At 35.3% G+C, this 23,452-nt stretch overlaps 1 protein-coding gene across 2 annotated transcripts in view; it reads left to right on the top strand.

The window, feature by feature from the left end:
- The first annotated feature begins 5,375 nt into the window (after positions 1–5,375).
- Positions 5,376–23,452, top strand: part of LOC120425210 (adenylate cyclase type 6) — a 283,171-nt gene continuing 265,094 nt past the window's right edge. The window contains exon 1 of one of the 2 annotated variants that reach the window (XM_052711139.1): positions 5,376–5,867. The gene's annotated coding sequence lies outside the window, so the exon portion shown is untranslated. The remainder of the gene's footprint in view (positions 5,868–23,452) is intronic. The other variant, XM_052711138.1, reaches the window with a different exon arrangement.

The following is a 23,452-nucleotide window of genomic DNA, read 5'->3' on the forward strand; positions in this document are numbered from 1 at the left end:
AATCTGAGCAAGCGGGAGCACGGGCGCAGCTGGACAGGTCAGCTGCGTAAAAACACCAAATCTGTGAGTAAATGTAATATTGTGAACTGTTGAATGTTATTAATTAGGAAATAAACATTTTCAGTTTTGTAGCATGTGGAAAATAAAAGAGTTTTATTTTGCCCTGCTTACGAAAACGGTGCCCGGAGGAGCATTTTCCCGCCTGTCTCAACAGGATTGTTTTAAATAATATCATCAAATATTGAGTGTGAATTTTATTTAACATTTTCATGCATTTTTGTACCTATTTCACAATCTTTTCACATCTTTTCGTAAATTTGTTCATTCTCAGAATCAATATGGTTTACACTTGGCCTATTTGAATAAGATTGATTGAAAGCAAACCGAACTCTTAGCCTTAAATTAAGCTTTCCAAATTTTATAAGAAAACCGTGGTTTGGTGCCAAAATAGGTTATTAAACCTAGCGTATCATGGCGTTTACGTCATGTTGGTGACTTTTTCGTGGTAGAATCAATTAATTGCATTGCTAGCAACCATTCCTCATACTGGATATCTCAAAATTGTTATTGATCAATGATCATATTACTACTTTTCCGTTGTAATTTTACATCAATTTATGTGTAATATATGAAATTACTGATAATAAGGTGTAAATTCACACATTTGTAGAAGTATTTTTACAGTGACAGTAATCGAAATCTCTCTTTGAATGTGTGATCGCACATTTCCAAATTGATTGAGGTTAAATTACATCGAAAAAGAAGAATTGTTCACCCATATTATTTTTAACCATCCATGATTTAACTTTTATGGCTTTTTTATTATATTTTTTCAATTTATTTTTTTCCGCTGTGTTGTTTATATTCGAATAGATATGAGATATGTATCTAAATATTTGCTGAAATTTGTTATCTCAGCATTTCCGAAAAAATATATTGCATTAAAATAAACATTAAGCACTTAATTTTTAGTCTCTTCGACTAATTGCCCGATTCCCTAGTAACATTTCAGGCCATAAAGCCAATATAGGCCGTATGAAGGTTTCCAGAACCATGATAAAACCTGTGAAATTTTGCCAAGGCCTTCGGATAATCGAGGCTAGACTGTAATCGGATCACAAACTACACTGAAGTAAATTAGATTTTTTTAAACCAGGATGGTGGCCAAAATGGCGATGATGAAATATTGAAAAAATGCATTTTGAACTTTAATAGGCAATCAACTATTCAAATTTGACTAAAATGGGGTCGCTGGATTCGAGTTTAATGTTAAAAGTAAGAAACCCAAAATAGGGTTTTTTTTATCGTGATTCGATTATACGAAGTCCCATACAAACATTCGGATAATCTAAACTTAGAATAATCGAGGTCCGATAATCGAGTCTGTAAATCAAAAAAGTGATCAGAATTGGTTTTTGAGCGTTTTTTTACTGTTGTATATTTATATAAAAATTTACATAGGGCTTTAGGACCCAGGAGCGGCCGTGGCTGACTGGTACCGGTGTTCGCTTTGTAAGCGAATGGTTCTGGGTTCGATTCCCATCTGCTCCCAACGAAAAAGTTAAGAACACATAAATTTGAAATGATGAATATGAACGAAAAATTAAAGTCGCTCGAGGCGGGGTTCGAACCTCCGTCCTTTGGATTGGTAAGCAAAAATGCTAACCACTAGGCCATGACGACTTGGTGAGCGTGGACTGGAATTAGGAATACTGTTACACAGAGAGCGAGTTGTGGCGCTATAACCACGGCAAATAGTGTCCAGGGCATTCGTGGAAATACAATGTCCCATCCCAGAGGGTCCAGGAGTACCAAACCTTCTTAGCATGGTGCTCCCAACGAATACAACCAAATCTCGGAACGTATGGTGGTGTGTCCCCACGCTTCTTCCTCCCCTGTCGATTCAGAATTGTGTTGTTGTTCGAACACTCAGTGCTCAAACTCAACCCAATTGCGAGTCATCTCTGCGATACGGCTTTACGCAGTAGGCCTGGCCGCTTTAACGCTTGTGATGTTTCAATGCATTCTAATGCAATGGCGCACTACAAATGTTAATAAATGACAAGAAGAGTGCTAGGCGTCATCTAACCTAAGGCACTCTCCAGGATCCCTTCGAAAGATTTGCTGCGCTAGGGTCTGATTAGATTAGATTAGATTAGATTTACATAGGGCTTTAGGACCCAATGCTCCCCGAATTCCGGAAATGTTTTTTTTTTTATTTGGCTCTAACTATTTGGGAGACTTCTCTATGACCAAAGAAGCCTTTTTGTTTCATTGGTTCGCCCATACAAGTCTCCATACAAATTAGAGGTGGGCAAAACCGCTCTTTTTTAGGAGCCGCTCATTTTCGTTCGCTCATTAAAAAGAGCCGCTCTTTTGAAAGGTTCTTTCGCTCTTTTTCAAAAAATGGTGAAAATGATATTTTGTAACTATGGTGCGATTTTTAAAGCTATTTAACATTGGAATTATATAAATCATTTGTTAAAAAAATAACTAAAAACGAGAAGATGCCCTTGAAAACCAAAGGTCTTAGCGGTCTCTATGTCAACATTTCTACTCGAACCTAAACGTTCGAATTGAATTGAATGGCATCCAAAATTAAATTTGGAGAAATTGCTATTAATTGCGTTTATCTCTGCCAAAATTGAACTAATGCTGATATTTTATTCAGAGAAAATATTCTGTTATCTCTTTTCTACATTTTGATTTGAACTATAAAGTCTATGAGTTTATTCGATTTACTTTATTTCCAAAATCTATAAGCTATTTAGTAGATTTTTGGTAATAATTTACATTGTATTCGGGTAATACTTTAATGTACGATCACTAAAATCAAAATTTTCTTCATTTTGTTTAGAAAAACATTTATTTTTGGAATTTAAAAAAAAATAGGAGACTGAAAATATGAGCTTGAAAACTATTCAGTTGTTTTCAAATATTGTCTTCAATGCTATTGATAGTCTTCAATTATATATTGATGAGAAAGTTGCTATCGACCTCCAATGAAATATGACGATTCAGCTCTGAAAATGTCGGGAAATAGCCCCTCTTTAACCTGCCGATTTTTATCCTAAAGTACCGTCATCAGGGGTGATATTTTGTCTGGGGGATGAGATTGAGTCATACAAAAATGCCGAAATTTGTATGACCCAATTGCACCCCCCAGGCCCAATATCACCCCTAATGACGGTACTCGAAAAAGTACACCAAGGACCAATGTTGGGATATTTTTTATTAGCATTGAAATATTTGAAATTATATTTTCAATTCTCAAAAACAAATTTAACACTACAATTTGTTGAAAATTCAATCAACGGAACGGTTCTTTCAAAAGACCGGAGTTTAAAAAAGAACCGCGGTTCTTTTTTTGTGAGCCGTGGTTCGTTCGCTCTTTTTAATGAACCGGCTCTTTGAGCGGCTCACTCTTTTTTTCCCACCTCTAATACAAATATTCGAAAATATGTTGCTTTTGAAGGAATTTTCTTATCAATTTGGTGTCTTCGTCAAAGTTGTAGGTATTGATGAGGACTGTTCAGAAAGAATAGGTACACGGAAAGAAAAATCTTGCCAATTTTTTTTATCAACTTTTTTTTAACAAAAACTCATTTTTCCAAAATAAAAAAAAAGAAATCTTGCCCAAGTTTTTTTATTGTTGTTTTTAATGTAAAAAAAGTTTTCGAAAAGAACTTCACAGACAAGTGTACCGTTTTCGATATTTGTCCACTTAATGTTTTATTTTAACAAAAAAATGCAGTGTTTCGTTTTTTTTCGAGTTAAAAAAATACATTTCCGAAAATCTCAGGAAATTTCGTCTAAGAACCATTAAAGATTGGACCTCTGTGATAAGATACAGCGGGCAAAAGAAAACCAAACAGAAAAATTGTTTCCCCCAAAAATTTAGCAAAACAAATTGTTTAAATGGTTAAAATAATCAAATTTGATGCAATTTGAACCGAGTTCTTTTACCTGTCCAACATATAAAGAATTTATCTCTATTTTTCAAACAATGGAGACGCATAGTCTTTGACGTTAGAAAAAAAGAGGCTTGCAACACCTGTCTTGCCCAACCTTACCCAACCCACCACCGCAACCTAGCACGCATACGTACGCACGTGTCTTTGAATTTTTTTTCCGCGCGGAAAAACCACGCCGCGTGTCGCAGTCAAAGCACAGCCAAATGACAGCTTGTTTGTAGCCACAAATCGATTCCGAGGGTGCGAAGACGCAAGAATATTTTGGTAAACAAATCCGAGCTAGCGCGATGACGGATTTTCCACCCAGGTGGGGGAGGGTGGTGGGGAAAAATGTAAACAAATTTTCCCCCGCATGCTTCGATCACTGGAAAATTGAGAGAGAGATTTGTGTGGAGAGTGGGAGAGAGAGAGGAAGCACGAGAGCACGCGGTCGGACGAGAGCGAAACATGTTTCAGCTGTTGAATGCGGCTTGCGATGTTTTCCGACGTTCCGAGATTTTCCGAACCGGGAACCGATTGACGATGAGGTTGCAGCCTCACTTGGTCGGTAGACGTCGTGCTCGGTGGACGCGTTTTTTGGAAGTTGTTTCTCCGGTTCGGAGCTTCCGGACCTCTGTGAAGAGCTGTGGAGGCAAGTTCCGGCTGGGAGTGGTTCCGGGAAATTACGGTTCCTTTTTCGCTGAAGGTCTAACTTGTGCTCCGAGAATAGACCAACTTTAATGGGAAGCGTCCCGGACGGGCGGACCATTGCCAGCGGTTTCTTTGATGGGGGTGAGAACTTTGCCGAAGACATCGAAACGATCCGTGTGCTTAGAAAGGATACAATCGCAGCAGGTGTCAACTGTGATTGCGCGCGGGTTTGTGTGAGTGTGTGTGAGCGTGATGAGAAAGTTTATTTACAGTGGAAATTCATCGCGGAAAAGCGCGCCAAACAGTGAATAAAGTTCGCGCTGGGAGTTTTCCGTTCAAATAAATATATACGGTTAATGTTTAGAATTTAAAGTAAATATTGTCTGTGCAAACTCAGTGTCTGATCGTGGCAGCTGTATTTGTGTGCTTAAGTTTGTGTGAATCTCACAAGAGATGGCGAAAAATGTTAAAATGTCTATCACAGGAAAATTAAAGTAAATTAACCAGCGTCTAAATCTCGATGTAAAAATTAAGTAATCAGCGAAGCTCAGCCTACACAGAAAAAAAAAGTTGAATTTTGGAATGTTGAAAATTTGGTAGGTTGAATATTACCTCTTTTTTTGAGTAATATTACATAAAAACTGTGTAAAAATGTGAACCTGATGAATATTCATCAAAAACTGATGAAAATTCATCATTTTCTGGGGTAAAATTTATCATTTATTTTGCCACAAAATCTGTCACCATTTCCTGATGAATATTACCATCATTTTTTTTTCTGTGTACACGTGCTTGTGTGTATTGGTGTATGTACACCAACGAGTATTGAATTGTTATCAGTGTTTTGTCCACCGATTAAACCCCGCCGCTAAAAGTTAAACAGAACGTGTAAAAAGTGAATATTGCGGAAGATGTTGTGTACAAACACTTTAATGATTCATCTGCGCTAATTACCATTGTTGTTGTGCGGTAAAGTAAATAAATCGCAGCAGGCGGTGCGTGTGTGTGTGGGCGCAGCACCGCATTACACTAAGTGTGTGTGCTTTGTTCCGGAGCTGGAACGTGAAACCCAAAGTGTGCTGTGGTTTTGCTCCGGCCATATCTGCGTTCTTGTAAACAAGAGCAAAACGAAGGGGAGGAGGGAGGAGGAAAAACATAATCCGACTTTTATTCTGTGGGAGGAAGGAAACTTTGGAAGATTACACCCGTTGTCAAGGTGCGCTCGCTGCTGGCCGGACGATCAAGGAGAAACTGATAAAACAGGTTGGTTGATAATTTTAAATAGATTTAATTTGTACTTCTACTGATGCCTATTTTTCTATCATAAATATGTATTTTTGTCCCACGACCCTGAACAAGGATGAAGAAATAAACATTTCAGTGTAAAAAGTTTTAAACAGTTGTGGAACAATCATTGATTTAAAAAATAATCAAAGATTTAACAAAAAACATCTTTTAAAATATTTTTGCTGAAAAAAATTACGTTTTCATCTCATATTTTAATTTAATTTGTTCAATATCGAATGCCTTCAGTTACAAAAGTATCAATCATCCATCAATCTTAACCCTCTACTGCCCAAATTTTCCCAAAGTTTAAAAATTGAATTTACGAGCCATGGTTTCACCATCTGAATGAAAAAATTGTTTTAAAATGCAATATAAGGGAAAGTGGGGCAAGTGTAACAAGCTAAGGAAATGCTCGTTATAACCCATTAAAAACGTTAAAAAATCTGTCGGATTTTTAAAAATCATCTTATTCCAGGTCTTGACTGAGACTTTGATAGAACAAGTTTTAAAAAATTCTGTTTTTTAATGTAAAAAATTGATTTTAAATTTTTTTATTTTTCGTACGTTCTTCTCAACTAGTGGGGCAAGACGAACAACCCGTTGGGGCAAGAGGAACAATGCATGAAAAAACATGCTAATTTACTAACAATTGAACTATTATCACTTAGATACATCAGATTAGGATGTATTTGAAACGTTTCTTTCATTTTTAGATTAAAAAATAATATTTTACTAGACATTTAACCGTTTTACGAAAAAAAATATTACTTAGATGATATATAGTAAATTTTCATGATATTATTATATTGTATATGGACAATTTTTTAAACAATTGTTTATCAGTTTTAAAGAACTTTTATGTATTTTTTTCACAATAAAATATGTTGCTGCAGCAATTCGTATATTTTTCCATACTAAAAATCCATATGGTACACTTGCCCCACCTAACCAAGATTTTTTAAAAGCTCTCTACAAAAATAACCAAAACAAAAATCATACTTTATTATACGTGCAAGTCATTGGTAGGGACACTACTGATCTAGGAAAAATAGCATTTTGATAAAATGAGCCTTAAAACGAACCCTAAGCCTTATTTTGTACTTTCCAAATATTATAAGGAAACAAAGGTTTTGAAAAAAAAAACATCATTCAATCTTATGCCTCGTGGCGTTTACGTCGTTTTGGCGGTTATGTGGTAGTAAAATCAGCTAATTGCATTGCTAGCAACAATTCCTCATACTGGAAATTATCAAAATTGTAAAAATTACGGCCTCACGAGCGATTGTTCCTCTTGCCCCATATGGTCGTCTTGCCCCACCTTCCCCTACACCTGTTCAGTTGCTTTGCAATCATTAGTTTCCAAAATATCTATGTATTGAGGAAAATATTATTTTTTCCGAAACAAAAATGTTTTTGCGGTGCTGTACATTGAAATATCAAAAAAATTCTAAATATTTTTAATCCAGCCCAAACATGCTAAATATGATTATCAATGCAGAATAGGGCATTTTGGATTGGTTTCAGTTGATTTGTCTTCTTTTTTCATTAAAATTTTGAAGTTTTTTTTTAAATATTGTTTGCCCCTGATTTTTCGGACCAACTTTAAAGGGGTTTGGGCGACATAAAAAAAAAACAAAGTTGACTTTATAGCTGTCGGCCACCATTGCTAGTACCAACCACTTGTGTCTTCCTTTTAACTACAAGGACTTCGCCGCCCTGGGCTCCTAAGTGTTTGAGTATGGCACGGAGCGACGGCGCTGGATACCCATATTTACACTTAGAATTTTAGAGCGCTCGCCGCGGGATTCGAACCAGCAACCGCTGGATTGTGAGTCCAGTGCGCGGTCCGATTGATCCACATGGGCGACATAAACTTTGAAAAATATTTGCAACGGCTTTATTGTATAACCTGATCTGATGGTTGAGGCATGAAAATTGCAAAAAAAAAAAAAAATTCTCTAATATTTAAAAATATATATAAATTTTCAAAATACTTTTAAATTTAATGAAAATAGAAGTCAAATCAACTGATAACAATTTTAAATGCATTTCCCTGCCTTAAAATCATGTTTTAAATTTTGGTGAAACTTTAATGTTCAATACCGAAAAAAGTTTATTTTTTGCAAAAAATAAAATTTTCACCGAAGCTAGATATTGTTTAAACAAATGATTGCAAAATAACTGAGCTGGAGTAATATAAATTTTAAATCACTTTTTCATACCATTACATGTAATTTAAATTTTTATATTTTTATTTTTTGCTCATTCCTCGACTTTGGTCAAAGTCGAGAGACATAAACTTCAAAAAATATTTGCAGCTGCCTTAGATGATGAAAATGTTTCAAAAATATATTTAAAATTTCATTCATTATTTAAAATACACATTTTTTTACATTTGGCCCACAAGTTTATGTGAGCTTCAAATTCGGCCCGCAACTCAAAAACTTTGAGCACCCCTTGTAAAATAGTAGTTTATACAACAAGTTGCAAAAAGAGGATTTTTTCAGCACGTACATTTATCCAACGAGGTGGATAAATACGAAGAGTGCTGAAAAAATCAAGTTTTGCAACGAGTTCCATACAACATTTTTTGCAATTCCGAAAAACATCCGTTGAGTAAAATTTTAAGTCAAATTTTTATGTATTTTGTCAATAAATCGTTTGAATAAAAAAAAAAAATAATTGAAAAGTATTACTTTTCGAAACAAGTGCTGAAAAGTTCAACTTTTCGAAACAAGTGCAGAAAAGTGTTGCTAGTCGATTCTGTTTTTTTTTTTTGGTACAGAAAAGTAGGCTATTTCGTCGTTCAAGAATGACAGGAAAAGTAAGTAGTTTCACGACGGAATTGCAAAAATGTTTATTTTAATTGTTTTTTTTGTTCCTGTTACAAAATTTGAACGTTTATACGAGTCGCTTCGATTTTATCTCTTGTAAAGTTTATTGAATCAAAATGGAAACATGATTTAATAGTCTTGTCTTGGGAAAATGTATAATATAGCTCGATTTTTTCTTCATTTGCAATACAGCTCAAACACCAATCACAAAAAAACTACTATCAAACTTCGTGAAAATCGTGAAATCATTGACTTATTGCCTTGACCGCTATGATTGAGTTAAATGAACGTAACTTGCAGAATAAATATTTCCAAATCATTTTAACGACACTTTACAGTAAACCATGAACTGAAAATACAGGAACAACTTAAATGTGAACTGATTTAAACATATTTACTGTCGTAAGTTAATTGTTAGCAGTCAAACCTTTTTAAAAGAAGATTCAGGTTGCCGATCGAAAAATATGGTCAACATTTTATTTAATGAATTCTGGCTTTACTGAATGCATAAATGATTAGTGAACTGAATCATGTCGTATTTTTCATAATTGTCAACCCCTTTTTTTATTTTTTTTTGCATTTTTTGTGGGATTGTTTTTCAGTGTATAATTATTTTTTTTAATTTCTGCTAGGATTTTTATTCAAATGTTATCCATTATTGGTTCTGACTTCCAGTACCCTTTGGGGTGGCTAGTGTACACAGTAAAAAATAATGTAAATTTGGAAGGTTGAATATTACCTCTTTTATGATGTAATTTTACCTCAATTTAGACTGAAAAAGTGACATTACACCAGAAAAGTGGTAAAATTACACATTTCCAGAGGTAAAATTACACCTTTTTTCTGACATAAAAGATGTACCCCTTCCCAGATGTAATATTACCATGATTTTTTTTCTGTGTACCTAAGGTTAAGATCCGCTGGTCTAAGAATTGATTTACAACAAAGTTTTACAGTTTTCACATTTAAATTGTCACAGGTATGGGTTCATAAGACAAAGCAATTTTCGAAAAAGACAACAACTGCTCTGGTCGCGATTCCGTTAAAAAACACAAATCGGTTTAAAGTGGCTGTATCTTTCGACACGGTTGCCAAATTTCCAAAATTGAAAAACTTTCCACGAAATTTGAACACTTTGTTCGTGGTTCCCAATTTCATGAACTCTTGTTCACGATTTTTGGGAACTCGCTGAAAACTTCAACCTTTTCTTCAAGCTCATCTGGCAGCACTTGCTGCTATTGCAGAAGATATTGAGGTAGGCGTCGCGACGCTCATGCAATCAAGCAAGCTGATAGTGCTGCCAGAAGATCTTGAAGAAAAAGTTGGAGTTTTGAGAGTCGTTGGTGTAAATTCTGTAACATTCTTAATAGTGAGCGAACTTTTTTCGCACTTTTGGGCAAAGTTTTTCTCTGGAACACGAACTATGAGCTTGTGAGGTTTTTGAAAAATGCAAAAATAGTTAAGGGTCTCAAAACTGACAGAAATCAAAATGCACCGATTTTATGGATTAAATCCCATTCAAACTTCAAAGTCAAAACACCAGGTCCTGTCGCAACCAATCAAGCTCATATTGGAATTTTGGTTTAGTACACCTAGGGCATCATACCATGAAATGCCTTTAAAATAGACTCATTTTGATACATTCTAAATGTAAACCTCCTATACATCCTGAATATCTCAATCCGGCGGAAATCCATCTAAATTGACTATCAAACAATCATCTAAATTGCTACAGCACCCCTCCTCCTCCTTCACCACACAACTTCACCACAAACCATCCAGAAAAACAACTCCCCTCTACCCCTCCCCTTCAAACAATAGACACTGCTAGACCATCCCTCCCCCCCTCCAAAAAAGCTGCGCCCAATTTGTCAACAAAAGTGGAAATGCTTTTGCCCAGCAAAGTGACGGTAATATTTTATTCAGCACCGTTCAATGTCAAGCCTTCCCTCGGCGGAACAGGATTTACGATGCAACCTCGCGGAACAAATTGTAAATGGAACCTTAGCAGGGAGTGGGCGGAAGTTTTATTTATAAAGTCGAATTGAGCCGCCACGCCACAATTGAAGGTGTAATGTGAGTGTGAGAGTGAAAAGGGGCGAGAAGAAATGTCATTTCCTGCTTTGTTGTGCGAGGAAGTTAGACAACAAGGAAATGGATGAGAGAATTGTCGTGGGGGGAATGGGGTAAGCTAGTTGGTTCAAGTTTGATTTATTAATTTAAGTAAAAAAAACTTTTTTATTTTTTTTTTCTTGGAGGGCAGCATAAATGATTGAAAAAATTATAATTTCAAACCAAATATAAAAAAATTCATTAAATTTAAAAGTATTTGTTTCTCAAATGTTTTTAAACAAATTTTGTCTAAGGAGGGATGTCAAGGGATATTTTTTTGGTAAAATTAAAAAAGGTTGGTGACCAATTTGCCCCATTTCACCCCACCACGAAAAAAGTTTCAACCAGCAGAACCGACCATGAAACTCACAGCTGGCTGGCACATTGAGGGTCGGTATTGTGTGTTTTGTTGATGTTTGTATGGCACACGATGTGGTGGATTCGGGGACTTGGAATTCTTCGAAAAGATTCAACGACAGCGAGCATTGTCAAGCTGAAATCAATAAGACTCAATCGGAGAAAGTGCTTTCAACACAAGAAAAAAATGTCAAGAATTTAAAAGACATTGCAAAATTTAACATTTTTTGACATTTTCCAAAAAAAAAATAACTAAATATTTGATAGAAAATGAAAAATTCCTAAAATTACAGTTGAAGCAGATACATGAAAAAATACATCCGATTGATTGAAATAGACGACCAAGCCCAGCTCAATATCCATTTATCACACTTGACAACGTGGCAGTAAAATTGATTATACCTGTGGGCAATACAATTTGTCATTTTGGAGAACAGAAAGCAGTCATCGTGGTTGCCCTTAAAAAGGTCGTAATAAAATATTTATGTTATTTTTCTGACTAAAAATGCAAAAATAAATTTAAAAAAACGTAACAAAAGTTAGCATTTTCAACTTATGCAATACTTACAACTAAAAATAATAGTTTAAAAAAACAATAAAACGTCATTGCACAACTTTCCGAATGAGTTCACCCGCTGAAGTGATCCTTTGCACAAACAAAAAACACTCACTGGGAAAAGGTAAAATAAAACAAACAAAAGCCGCACGTCATACGGGGAAGTGGCAATTTACTGCAAATAAAAACAATAATAGTCAAGAGAGGGGAAAAAATTGCAAAAAATGATTTATTCACGGAATGGCGAAATTGCTGTTGTTTTGATTGCATAAACCGGTTCATTACGCAATTGTTTGCTTTACATTTCAGCGAAATAGCCGGGGAGAAGTCTATTTTGTTTTTTTGTGATGAATTTAAAACTTTTTTTTATGTCCAGGGAATACAAACCTCCCTCGAAAAAGTTGGCATCGTTAATCCAAATTTGAGTGCTGTCCTGATTGCTTAGAATTGCTATGCAAAATTGCCAATTCAATCAACGCTGCTCTTTTTCGACAATAAAATCAAAACAAAAAAACGAGGTTAACGTTGTCCCGAGCAGACGGAAATAACTTGGGAATAACATTTTTTGATATTTGAAAATACTAAGCCAATAACATTTTATGTTATTTATAACAAGATTTGTTATTCATCGTTATGATTTTTTTGTTATTGGATTGTTATTGTAATTACAGACTAATAACACTTTTAGTTATTCTTTGAACAATTTATTATTATTATTTTTTGTTATTTTAACAACTAATCCGATCATCCCAATAACAGTTGGAGTTATTCTTCCATAACAAAAAAATGTTATTCCAAAGTTGTTTTGGCTTTCAACCAATATCAGACCAATAACAAATTTTGTTATGATAACATAAACTGTTATTAAACCCTTATGCAAGAATGGATTTTTCAAGAAGATTCCATAACGCTTTCTGTTATTTTAACAGTATTTGTTATTGAAATGGCATGAATTTTGTTATTACCGTCTGCCCGGGGTAGCTTTCGGCCACTTTTGCTAGTTCCAATCACAAATCAATTATAATTTTTTTTAAATTTCATATTTGTTTTTTTTAAGACTAAGTAAACTCACTTCCCTCCAAAAAAATATATTTTTTTGAAAATTTACACTTAAACACCACACCTAACTGGTTCGGAGCGTATGGTACGGTATGCCCACGCGTCCGTCCTACCCTGTTGATTCTGTGAATATGATCCGTTCGCAGAATATGTCTCTGCGTTTAATGCAACGCAGTAGGCCTGGCCGCTTACTTTTTTGCTGTACATTTTTGGGAGTAACTCGGATGTACTGCTATTATGAATACAGTCCAGACTCGATTATCCAAATTTGTATAGGATTTGTATTGGACTTCGAATAATTGAATCATGAACAAAAAATATGTTTTTTTTCGTTTTTTTTTATTTTCTTACTTTTGACATTAAAGTTGAGTTCTGCGACCCCATTTTAGTCAAACTTGAATGTTTAAGGAGCGTTCTTTTATTACGTAACCCAAAAAAAAGATTTATAGAACCCCTCCCCCCTCGTAACATAATTTCCAAGCAAATTTCAAAAAAAATGTATGGAACGTAACACGGCCTTCGACCCCCCTCCCCCGACTGCGTTACGTAATAAAAGAATGTTCCCTTATTGCCCAGTAAATTAGAAATGCATTTTTTCAATATTTCATCACCGCCATTTTGGCCGCCATCTCGTCAATCTAAATTAGACAAAAAAAAAAATGTTTTGTGATTCGATTATCCAAAGTGAATTTTTTCCAAAGCCTTCTGATAATCGAATTTTGTTTTGTATTGACAAGAAAGGACTTGAGGCGTAATGCTTTTTTTCGGACTGGCTACGCTTGCGTTCGTTTAGAATAAATACGATTATGTTAGATTAGATTAGATTAGATTAGCTTAGATTAGATTAGATTAGATTAGATTAGATTAGATTAGATTAGATTAGATTAGATTAGATTAGATTAGATTAGATTAGATTAGATTAGATTAGATTAGATTAGATTAGATTAGATTAGATTAGATTAGATTAGATTAGATTAGATTAAATTAGATTAGATTAGATTAGATTAGATTAGATTAGATTAGATTAGATTAGATTAGATTAGATTAGATTAGATTAGATTAGATTAGATTAGATTAGATTAGATTAGATTAGATTAGATTAGATTAGATTATATTAGATTAGAGCATGAGCATGAACATGAGCATGCTGAGCATGAGCATGAGCATGAGCATGAGCATGAGCATGAGCATGAGCATGAGCATGAGCATGAGCATGAGCATGAGCATGAGCATGAGCATGAGCATGAGCATGAGCATGAGCATGAGCATGAGCATGAGCATGAGCATGAGCATGAGCATGAGCATGAGCATGAGCATGAGCATGAGCATGAGCATGAGCATGAGCATGAGCATGAGCATGAGCATGAGCATGAGCATGAGCATGAGCATGAGCATGAGCATGAGCATGAGCATGAGCATGAGCATGAGCATGAGCATGAGCATGAGCATGAGCATGAGCATGAGCATGAGCATGAGCATGAGCATGAGCATGAGCATAATAATAAAAAATAACCTTGCCCAAAATAATATTACCTGTAATTTTTTGTTTGACGATTTGTGTCTAACTATTCAATAAATGGTGGTCAAAAAATAGCGTTTTTTAACGATTTGCGCAAAATCTACATTGTTCAACAAAAAATCCATATCTCAAGAACAGAAAACTAAAATCTCAAGCCAAATTTGAGCCAAATCGGATCATTTTGATCTGAATCGCTGTTATTGCCTTTAAATTTATCAAAAAATCTACTCACCCTAAAGTTTAGGCAATAAATTTACCATTAAGAAACTGAGATCCACACAAAACCTGACATCACTCCTTCACGAAATCACAAAGTTTTAATCCAAACGGAAAATCTTTTTCCCATTTCGAGCAACTTTAAACGGCCAAATTGGGGGACGGCAATCTTGGGAAACAACAGACAAATTGAGGCAAACCTATAAAGGGAGGTCGTAAACGCACACGTGGGGCGTTAGCTAGGTTAACCCTCAACTGTCAATGTTATTTAAACTTTTGCTGGTTTCAAAATTCATGAAAACGTGAATAAAATTACGAACTATCAATTTGAAGATTCCTGAAAAATATTTATTTACCTTTTTTTTCTAAAAAAAAATTTTCAACAAGGTCAAATATGTGACAAAACGTTGCGTCAGCAACGTCGTCATCACGTCCAGATCGAACGCTTCCCCCAAAAAAAGGGCCCAAACCAGTGAGGAAACTCACGCAATGAGCTTTTGATTACAGCTTTTTTGTTCCGACATAGGTAATCACACTGATCACGTTTCGATGAGAAACTCTCGCATTTTCCGTTTAAATAATTAATAGAGGGCACGGGACAACGCACGGTATTTTTACACACCCTGGTCTATTTTCTGACCTGATTTACATTTACCCGACATCACCAGAGAGCACCCCACCTGAACAAAACCCCTGGGAAATTTGGTGCGGCTTTTTCATTGTTAATGAAGGGCGCGCGTGAGGTTACAAAACAAATCCTCCCGGTGAAGCCTGCTAAAAAGTACTATCATCATGGATGCATTTACAGCCTTTGAATGGATGTTCACCGCGATAATGAAGTGCAGTGTGAGGTTTTAATTTGATGGGTGGCACCTTCGTGTTTGGATTAATTAATGAGGGTCAATTGCACGATTTTCGAGAGCTGCTGGAATTGTTCCAATTGATACCTGTTGTTTTTCAAGTGGTATAATTTTGATTTTTATGTGTAAAAAAACACAATTTAATTTCAAACTTCAAACCAGTTTTTAAAAATTAAGAAATAAATAGTATGGCAAATTGCTTTAATCATCATTACAGTTGTGCTACCATCGAAAATTGGCAAAATAACTATGAATTCTTTAAACTATTGAATAGTCTTTTTTCGATTGAAAAACATAAATCTAGATTAAATTTTCAAAACAACCTATCCCTCATGGGTTTCCTATGCAGATAGGGCCTTTTGAAAATTTCATCGAGAAATAAGCAATCAGATTTTGTGAGGAAATTTTGAAATAGTGTCCATGACTGTTTTGTAGGCTGACAATAACAAAAACTCAACATTAAGGACACCTCCTGACTCCTGATTCCGTATGCAAAAATAAGTAACTGTGCCAATTTTGAGCCTGGTCCGGTGGTGTAGTGGCTAGCGTGGTAGTCTCTCACCCCACCCCAAGGCCTGGGTTCTATCCCAGACGGACTCGGTAGCATTTTTCGAGACGAGATTTGCCTGATCACGCCTTCTATCGGATGGGGAAGAAAAACGTCGGTCCATTTGCGTAAAAAAGGTATTGGGTGACTCACCACTCATAACCTGGCAGTGGCAGTGCGTGGCCGAATGGTTACGCTGTCCGCTTTGTAAGCGGATGATTCTGGGTTCGATTCCCATCTGCTCCAACCTTCCATCGGATGAGGAAGTAAAATGTCGGTCCCGGCCTTGGTTGTTAGGCCGTTAAGTCATTCCAGGTGTAGGAGTCGTCTCCATGCCATAAGTACAAACAACACACCAAACCAAGCCTACTCCGGTGGAATCGCTGGCGGCGGTTGGACTCGCAATCCAAAGGTCGTCAGTTCAAACACTGGGGTGGAAGGTTCCTTGGAGTAGAAAGAGGTTTGGGTGCTCTCCCCATTCAAGCCTTCGGACTCCTAGGTTCGAGCAGAAACTTGCAATAGAGACCACAAAAGACCCGGGGGTCGTTAATGTGGATGGTTTGATTTTTTTTTTTCACTCATAACCTTCGGTCGCCTAAAAATTATCAGAAACTTGCAACAGAGACCACAAAAGACCCGGGGGTCGTTAATGTGGATTGCTTTGATTTTTTGCATTTTTTTGCCAATTTTGAGCCAAATCCGTTAAGGAAAATTCGCAAAAATGTATGAAGAAAAACATCGCTTCAAAATTTTGCCAGCAGGTGGCGTCCAAGTGTGAGATTTTATAGGAAGTTCAATTCCCTACAACTTTGTCGAAGGGTGCAAAACTTTTTATTAAAAAAAAAATCATCGAAATCAAGATCAACTCGGAGCGTTTTGCATCCTTCGGCAAAGTTGTAGGGCATTGAATTTCCTATGAAATCTGCCGGCAAATTTTGAAGCGATGTTTTTCCTCATACATTTTTGCGAATTTTCCTTAACCGATCTGTTTCATTTGTTTATTTTTGCCTAAATAGAATCAGGGGCTTTCTCTTGAGATTTTCCATCATTTTCTTTTTTTCTTGTCACCCTACTGCCCAAGTAACATTTTAGGCTTTATCAAAGCTGTCACAATCGCTATAAAACCTATCAGCCAAAACCAACATTAAAAACCACTAAGTCGTAACAGCCTCCGCAGTACCCCAATAAACCTCACTTAAAACCCAAAAGGACCTCCGCAGAAGATTGTGATGGCCTATTTATAAAACCTGCATAGGAGTTCAAGGCTTTACAACTGAATCCTAACAACATCCTCAAAGCCTTGATAAATCCTTTGTTAAAACCTAGTCAGGAGTTAAGGAAAAATGACATTTCATACGTCTTCAAACGTCTTATGCCAAATAGGTTTTTGTCTTGCCAAATGATAAAATGGAGATTGTTTGCAAAAATGGCGATGATAAATAATAGATATTAGAGGTCATCAACACAAGATCCTCTGTAATTACTCTTAGCTTTAAGAAAAATGTAATTACAAAAGCCAACTCGGTCCTAACCAGGTCCCAGTACCGAAATGGACCTAATAAAAATAATTTTATGAAAAAAAAGAGGTAATCAAAATAATTTGAAAGCTTATTTCTCGCAATTGGTGGCTCAAATTCAGTTGCGGTTGAAATTTTGTTGATAAATGTAGGGGAGATAGAGCCAAAAAAAGCAACTCGCTTCATAAAAAATCATTATTTGAAATCATAGTTTTTAATGTTAAAAAATATTTACTGCAATTCTTTGAAAAAAATGTTCAAATTATTTATAAACCTCTATCGCTATTGAAATTATATCAGAAATTCAGCATTAATAAGTGTTTTCGTCAAATTTAAATCAAATTTCTCAGTTCTCTATTTTTTCAACCAAGATGGCGGTCAATGACATTCAATCAGAACACGCGTTTAGCGCCATAGTTATGAACTGCTAATTGGCCGCGTTAAAAGCTTTTTCAGGAGCTTGTGGTTTTAATTAAGCTTTTTGCATGCCTAATCGCACTTGACAGCTAAAACACCCTTGGTTTTAAATAAGCATGCGATAAAACCGTTTGGCATGACATTGCCACTGGGTTTTCAAGACTCTCTTAAAACTTTCATAAAACCTTATTGAAAGCCATTTAGCTTTTATTGTCACAGGTTTTATGTCCTGTTAGAACCTTTTGATCAGCTCTTGCTTATTGGTTGCGGTGAATGCCCAAATAAAACTATTAAGCAATCAAGATGCTACCATAAAACCTTAGTAAAACTAGGTGGTGGCTAGTTGGTTTAAAAATATTACTTGGGTGTTCATTCTTTTCTTTTCTAGAACTAATGTCTCAGAAACTAATGTTCCTGTTTTCAATGTTAAAAAACGAAACATTTGTGAAATTGTCTAATCTTTTCGACTTTTTTTTTAATTTTGCAATCAGCTCAAATTTTTCAAAAAGGCGTTATATTGAATATTTGACCTTTCTTAAATGTGAATCTATCACAAAAAAATGGCTTTTTTGGGCAAAGGGATGAACTCCAAAATTTTTGAATCAATTCAAAAATAATAAATAAAATCTATTTCCGGTTTTGGTAAAGAATTGCTCCCGTACAATTTTGGCAGCCGCAAAAAAAAAAACATTCTGATCGATTTGGTGCCTTCGGCAAAGTTGAAAGAATTGATGTAGACTATTCAGAAATCATTAGGTACTTGGAAAAATGCTGATATTTTAAGCCAAACAAAAACTCAAAAATGTTGATCCATAAGAAGTATTAGAAGTACTATACGGGTTAAATAATCAAAAACGAAACATTTGTGAAATATTCAGATCTGTCGTTTTTATTTACTTAAATTTCGAAAATGCAGTTTAAAAAATAATACAATTATGGAAAATTGTTTTTAGTAAAAAAAAGTTGATTTTAAAGTCGCCATTTTTTCCTTGTGCTTTTTTCTGAAAAGTTCTCATCAATATTTACAATTTTGTCCAAAACACTTGCTTCTTTGGTTACAGAGAATGTCCCCACAAAGTTTGAGTGGAAGTAAAAAAGGTACACCCAAACGGCGGTCGCATGATTGTGATGCATGGCGGCATGAAAGTTTATCAGAATCTGCATGAAAACTGTCCTCATGCATTTTTTGCGATATAGGGGTATGACATTTTTGCCCGTTACCGACAATTATCGACATTACCGACAGCTTTTTGGTTGTATTTCACAAAAAAAAACCCTTAACAGAACGAGGATTGAACCACCAACTTCTTGGTTATATATCCGACTCGCTACCACCGCGCCATGGATGATTGATGAAGTGTGAGAGACAGAGCACCAACATATCCTTCTTTCTGGAGTGTTGCTCGAGGACGCACCAGCTTTATATGTGTTGGTGAGAACTGCAGATCGCTGAAATGTTTACACGCGGGCAAAAATGATCTACGGGCTTGCTGCAAAAAATGTTATAAATTATGACATTTTCTGCAGCAAATCCACTGTTGCAGATTTTGAGATATATTTTTGCTTTGGGTGGATATCAAATTTCCGTGTAACGTTGTTATAATCACACCTGGGTTCTTATGCCCTTTCTCTTCAAAGTAAAACTTCTTTCTCAGATGATCTCATTTCATTTGCATTCTGAAAATGAGATTTATTCTTTCTCAAATAGCTCTGATCTACTTTCCACGAAGTTGAAACAATTTCAAAACTATACAAAGCAAACTTCCCGAAAGAAACAAACAAAAAAAGCAACAAAATAAACTTAAATCCAACTCCGCAGAAAGAAACCCCCGGGCAAAGTTTTCGCAAAGCGTTCGTAATTGGAGAAGAAACAGCTCGAAACCACTTTTATATACAAATTGCACATAAAAAGCATACCTTTTCTGCAACAGTTATTGAAAGGCAACGGCAAAACCACTTCGTTGGCGGATCAGGATCTAAATAAAACTAAAAAAAAAAAACAACAGCGACTACAAATCTCAAGACGACCACTTTAATCTTTATTGCTTCCAGCAACGCCAACGGTCCTGTTCACCTCCCCCCCTTGAGACCCGCGTTGTATCCTGTTTCCTGCCTTTTTCTCTGTTCAGGAACAGGAAATGAAATAAAACCAAAGCGCTTCGCGCGACAAAGACGCCAACGCCAACGACGAGGACGATTGAAATCCAGCAGCGAAAGCTTGTGACAAAACAGTTTTCTCAGCATAATGAAACACTAGAGTCCAGCACTGATAAAAATGTTAACTTATTAGCATCATAGCTCGGAAGGCACGTCGACTGATGTTAGATAGTAAATGAAAATAAAACATTTTTTAACGAAATTCGTTGTTGAAAAATTGTTTTAATTGAAAAATATATAATTGACATATAATTGACATATTAGTCAGCACTAAACACCAAGGCTTGGATGGCATGTAGACGGGCGGTAACTAGCAAATAAATTGATAAAATCAATTTTAAAAATATTGTCTCATTTATTGTAGAACTAACCAAAAATGAAATATGTTAATAAGACCCTCTTCGTATCAACATAGCTTGGATGGCACGTCGCCAGGCCAAATCAAGCAAAAAAATATTTTCAACAACAATATCTCTTTTTTGCATTTGAAAAAAAAATCCAATAATTTACAAAGTTGGTCAACCCTTTCCATAACATCAAGACTTGGTAGGCATGTCGACTTAAGTCAGTTTGCAAATTATTTGATAAAGTCAAAACTAAAATGACTTTATTCTTAATTAAACTAGAATTCTTCAATCTTTTCACCAGTGTTCCACCCAGATCGACTCCGTTTTCTCCAGCCGAGGAGGAACTTCTTCATTAAAATCTACAAAAGTGTATATTCTCTTCTCGGGTTGCAGGCTGCTGAGCTTGCAACATGAATCCCTTACCCGGTTCAAATTGGAAATGCAATCAGGGAAAAAGGTAGCTAGCTGACTGGGTGTGGGTGCAGAACAAGTCACCGACAAGGTGAAGGCTAAAGGTTCGCCCGAGAGGAAATAGTATCACCCTTAGCACTCCTCTCTAGGGCCGTCCCCGCAGAGGAAGTTGATGCTTTCAGCGGGGGCAAAGGGGTGCTATTAATGGAGAAAAGATTCTCGGATCTCAGTTTCCAACTGTTTATCAACTGTTTTATACTGCAATGTAGGTTGGCCTGATGGTGTCAGTTCACGAAGGAATCGGAATCGATGATGATAGCTTGCGAAAGAATGGCTCTTGGGAAATTGTAGTTAAGAGGTTGATTTGAATGGATTCATTTGAATGGAAATTCCTATTTTTGCATCTTTAAATATTGGAAAATATATTTTTGTATCAGAGATAGCAGGATTTGGATGATAAAATCATTCATAACAACCATTGCACAGTGGGGCGAGGTGGCAATCTAGCGGGACAAAATTAATAGCGCTCTGGGGTAACGTGCTACATTTTGGAACTAAAATGTAGTTTCAATTTTGGCCGCATAGGTGGCGCTGAAATCAAACTTTTTTCCAGTGACCTCCTAGCAAGTTGGTGTCTTGGACAAAGTTGTAGATCTCGCCAAATTACGTATAGTCACCCAACATGTAGTTTTCCCCGAATCTTACACTTTTTTGAAAATAATGATTGAAAATCAACTGTACGCGTGTATAATACTTATTTTTAGTAATTTTTCCATTGAAATATTCAAATTCTGGCTTGTAATTTCACCTTTTTATATTTCTTTTATTTTTTTTGCCTCCCCTATACCATGGCCAGGGTCTAATTGTTGGAAACTAACGTCCAAAACGTTACAATTGATCGAAAAATAAAATTTCGCCATTACATAAATTGTTCAGATTTCATGTCACCATTTCCAAAATATAAAAAATATAAAATTTCAATGAAAACACAAGAACATTTAACTAAAAACCTTTTTTCAAATACCTCTAACAATAAAATCAACAAAACTGATAAACAACTGTCATTTTCTGTTTTCTATTATCTTAAAGTAACAGAAATTAAAAAAAAAATCAAGTGAAAGATGATTTTTTTAGTCTTTTCAATTAAAATAACATAATTAAATTTTTATGTAACCAATTTTGTACATTTGGCCCGCAAGCTCATTTGTGTATTTTTTAAACTAACTGTAAATTAGCACAGTTATGTTTGGGAATTTTGCATGTTCCGTGACTATACGTAATTTAGCGAGATCTACAACTTTGTCCAATACACCAACTTGCTAGGAGGTTACTGGAAAAAGTTAGATTTCAGCGCCACCTATGCGGCCAAAATTGGAACTACATTTCAGTTTAAAAATGAAGCCCTAATTTTTCTGAGCAACTTTGCTGAAGACACCGAAGCTCTAGGACGTAACCCCAGAGCGCTATTAATTTTGTCCCGCTAGATTGCCACCTCGCCCCACTGTGCAGTGTTGAAATAAGCTTTGACTACATTACTACTGAATTTTCATACATTAAAATTAAAATTAAAAAAAATAAACACAGAAAAATCTAATGACCGAAATCTCAGGGAATTGCTCAAATAGAAAAATCTCTTTCATATTTTAATAAAAGGAAGGGGTCGTACCGTCCCTCCGTCACGAGATATCGAAATTTGGTGATCGTGAGAATCGTAATTAGAGCGTCCAATTTCCCGTCCCGGGAAAAAAATTCCCGGGAATTCCCGGGATTTCCCGAAAAAAAATATTTCCCGTTTCCCGGGAAATTTGAAGATTTCCCGGGAAATCCCGAAATTTAAACGGAAGTATAAATTTTCTTAAATTTTTGGAACTATTTTTTTAAAATGCTCTGAATAAATAATAAATGAACAAACTCAACATGATTTTGTTCAATTAAATGTATTGTTTGGTTTATATATAATTAATCAGATTATCAGAAATATTAATTTTTGAAGCAACTGGGAATAGATCTTGCTTAATGAGATATAAATTATTACAATTAGGTAAGCTTTTAACAGATTGATGTTATTTCATCAAAACAATATTAGCTCCTTACCTCCAAATTAAAATTGAGATTTTTTTACGTTTTTCTTTACCATGATCAAATGAGATGAAAATCGAATTTGTGCAAAAAGAATTAATTCAATTGGTTGAATACCTAGTACTAAAGAAATTACAATTTGAAGTAAAAGAATTATGGAGCACTGGTGGAAGACTTTTTGTGGAATAATGTTGATTTATCGTATAATTTAAATCATGTTGCATAATAATACAAAAATCATTGAAAATCTACTTTCTATTGTTTGTTCTAAAAAAATGCAAAAATATATTCAAAGCTTGCTTCAAATATTTGAAAACATTGGGTTGTTTGGAGTAAAACCAACTCTAAAAAGTTTAACCATTTGTTCAAGAGCTGAAACCAGTATTTGTCATGAATAACATAATTTTTGTATGTTTTTTTCTCATTTCAATAAATTGGTCACATAGGCAAGTTTAAAATTTCTCATAAAAAATACCAAAATACATTTTCTTGTAGTTGAATGATTTTTTTACATGTAGTCAAGCTGTTAATTGATCTTCACACTTATTTAAACCATTAATGTTGATGTGCTAT

Source organism: Culex pipiens, chromosome 3, assembly GCF_016801865.2.
Source record: "Culex pipiens pallens isolate TS chromosome 3, TS_CPP_V2, whole genome shotgun sequence".
Classification (NCBI taxonomy): Eukaryota; Metazoa; Arthropoda; class Insecta; order Diptera; family Culicidae; genus Culex; species Culex pipiens.